Here is a 4,012-nt window from a genome sequence, read left to right on the forward strand (position 1 = left end):
ACTTCTAGATAAGCTTAATAAAGAGTCAGAGGTTGGCGATTTTATTTTGATAGAATTTATGGACAAATAGAAAAAAAAACTATTACATAGCTGAAGTGTTCTGTAAAAAGGATAAGGAATGCGAGGTCAAATTTTTGAGAAAGTCCGTTAAGTATAATAACAGCTTCATTTATCCCGAAATAGAAGACGTCTCATTGGTATGTTTGGAAAACATTAAGATGGTGTTATTAAAACCAGCACATGTGGGAACAACAAAGCGACAACAATCTTATTTGAAGTTTGAAGTAAATTTTTCAGGTTTAGAAGTTCGTTAAAACATTATTACCTTTTGTCTTATTGTGGAACATGCAGTGTCTGGATGTGGAACATGTGTGTTCCACTAACAGGCAACTGTCCTTCCTTTGTTAAACAAACTTTTTTAAAATTAGTTTTTGGTTTATGATGTTTGTTCTACCATAAAAACTTATGTTTAGCCTTAATTTATTTTAGTGATAATCATATTTTGGTTGGTTCAATAAACAAGGTCAATACTTAGAAAAAATCTATCTTGTGTCTGATTGTGGAACACTCTCCCCTATGTCAAATAGAGACCTACCAGATGGGAAAAGTTTTGCTATGCGTATTGCACTGAAAAAAATCAATACAATTGATAATATTAAATATATGATAATATTTTTCCTGCATAACTTATTTTACATTAAGGGACTTATTTGGAAACATTTTTCGAATTGAGACACATGGTTGAAAATATTTACGCGTTGTTAATGATGTTATATCAGGCTCTTTTAGAATCAATATTATTATGGAATTGTTGCTTGGGGCGCTGTAAATATAAATTATTTATCTTCTCCACTTGTTACACGATAATATGCCATCAAAATAATTTTGTTTAAGAGTAGAATGTATCCTAATGATTGAGAGGCCAATCCCGCATTATTCTATTGGTACAAGAGCAAATATAAACAATACGCTTATAATTCCTAGACCTAAAATATTTAATTTACTATGGAATGATCTAAAGAATGCATCTAGTTTAAAAAAAATTAAAAACCTCATTGTTACATTATGGCTGATAAGCAGTTTCAGGAACATATATGCCAGGATCTGTGTATTTTAAGAATTTATCTGCCTAGTGCTATTGTGACATTTTTCTAATTTTTACACTCTGTCGGTATAATTTCAGAACTTATTTTCTGTATATATCTTAGGAAATAATTGATTTAATTTCATTTGATTTGGTAAACCTGGCTTCTCTAAGATATTTAAAAAAAAAATACAAGGGGTTCGTAAGTCATGGTACGTTATTCCAAGGAGTTAAAGAAATTGTTATATTTTCCCAGGCAGTTAAACACAGTTTTTTTCTTTATTCAGTTCAAGATAATTTTTTATTGTTACTACTATTTTTTCTCGTTCCAAATAGTTAAACTAACTTTTAGCTTCTTCCAGGCACTTAAAGTCAATTATAAGTGAATTCTCAAAACTCTATGTTAATCTTATCCCATCTAGTGTGATTTTTTCCTTTTTCTAAGCAATATTAAACTTGTTTAATTACTTAGTAGTAATTAAATAGTAATAATAAAAGTAGTAAGTAATTAAACAAGACAGTTTATTCCATGTTCCATGATTCAGATTCTCCAGAAACAAATTGTTATCATTTTTCAAGCAGTTCAAATAATTGTTTCCTTGTTACAACTATATTCTTCTCGTTTCAAACAGTTTAAGTCATTTTTAGCTTCTTCCATGCACTTTAAGTAAGTTATTTCTGGATTCTTAAAACTGACGCAGTTAAAGTAATTTGTATCTTTCTTAGAGGTAATTAAAGGCAGATTTTCCTTGTTCCAGGCCCCTTGAAGTAATTTTTACATGTCCGAAGTAATTAAAATATTCTTTAAGTTCTTCCAGATACAGTTTTTCCTTGATTCACGATTCTCCAGAAACACATTTTTATCGTTTTCCAAGCAGTTTAAGTCATTTTCAGTTTCTTTCAGGTTTTTGAAGTCAGTTATTTCTGGATTACTAAAACTATACGTTTCTCTTATTCCACGCAGTTAAAGTAATTTTACTTTTTTCCAAGTGATAGAGTTTATTCCTGGTTCCTCGATCCCCAAAGTAACACAAATAGTTAATGTAATTTTTAGCTTCTTTTAGGGACTTGAAGTTAGTTTTTCCATGCTTGTGGATTTTTTATTCTTCTCCAAGGAAGAAAAAACAGTGGTGTTTCCATTTTCCAGGCTTATTAAAGTCCTTTTTTCAAGTGACAAGCATTTGAAATAACCTTTAACTTCTTCGAGACAAATTTAGAGGGCAATATTTTTTATTGCTGTTGATAATTAGGGTTTATAAATTTATTATTATAAGATACGAGCCCCTACATTTTTTTCTTCAACATAGCAGTTTCTGTGATGTTGGAAAGTTATACCTGCGTTTAATTCCATTTTTTCAAACAAAGTTAAAGAAATTTTTTTTTAAATAGCCATTTTGTTTTTTTTTTTTAAATGAATCTTTATTTTATTGCAACCCCCGATAATAACATTAAAAAATCTATTACAATTTTAATTCTATGTTGTAATATTTGTTTTTAAGTTATCGGCTCTTTAAAATACAATACATAAATTTATGATATACTACTGGAAAATGTACATCATATAAAAAATTCTATTTAAAAAATTTATATCAGCTGGAATTTAAAAATCACTACACCTATTATAATAAAATTAACCCATTAGGAATGCAGACTTTTTGGCTCCAATCGGGCATCCATTTCCGGGAACTCTTATCAATTACGGCCATAGATGGCTGATTCGCAATACAGAAGCAATAAAATTTAAAACTGCAACGATAAGAAAAATCATTATCTTTGGACATTTAAAAATTCAGTGCCGTAGAATAAGGTGGATTTGCTAAATGTAGAATAATACTAAACATTAGTAAAAGACTGAATAATTAATTAAATTGTAATTAGAAGTTTATAAAAATACTGGTTTAAGGTTATTTATATATCAAATAAAATATTTTTTTTTCTTGTAAATATTCCTGATTGGTCAATTTATATCAAAATTTCAATACTTTAACCATAGTTAAAGATACCTAGAAAAATCTGCTTTTTTAAATATCGCATCCATGATAGTTTAATTGTTAGTATATTCTGAGTAAGTTTTAGTTAAACATTCCTGGGATATCTGACTCAAATGTTATACGAAACTCGGTTTATAAAAAATTAATTTTCTGGTGGTTATTGGCTTATCATTTCAATTTACGATATTAGAATTTTTATATAAATAATTGAATAAAATAGTGGAAAACTTTTAAAGGGTCTTTGAATTAAAAATTCAAAATTATTTTTAGAGGAGATTGACAAGAAACCCCAGTCATAAAAAAATATTTTTGGAAAAACAGTGTACCTAATTAGAAAAGAAGGCTTTTTGAAGCAACATTTTTTTGAAACGTGATGACGCACTTATTTTACACACGAGATATTTTAATGCTAATTATAAATATCAATATTACGATTTCTCTTTAAATTAGGTGAATTGAAAAAAGGTTAAGAGAAAATCAATTTTGAATGAAAGTCTGTAGGAGAAAGAAAAACTATTTTTGAAAAAATAAAATGACTAAAAAAACAATGGCAAGCCTAAAGCATTTTTGTGTTAATAAATTATATACAAAAATACAATATTTTTTAGAACAATACAATTCTATAAAATGATTTATTTTTTATTTTACTTTTTAAATTCTTGAGAATAGTCTTGAAATATCGGGATGACCCAGAGAATATATACTATATCCTACATAATGCATTAAAATTAATTAATAAAATATTTAGTACGACAATGGCACTGCTAAAATGGTACCATACAGCCAGCAAATTCCATGGATGGACTTTTACCCCAAGTTTCGCACGTAGCAACCGATTTCAAGTGAACATGTTCACTTGTTTAAAGCCCGAAGAAAATTGCCGTGATTTTAACAAGGATAGCCACAGTATTCCTAGTAAAGATAAAAAGAGAGACAA

The sequence above is a fragment of the Anthonomus grandis genome, chromosome 4 (assembly GCF_022605725.1).
Source record: "Anthonomus grandis grandis chromosome 4, icAntGran1.3, whole genome shotgun sequence".
NCBI classification, from domain to species: Eukaryota; Metazoa; Arthropoda; class Insecta; order Coleoptera; family Curculionidae; genus Anthonomus; species Anthonomus grandis.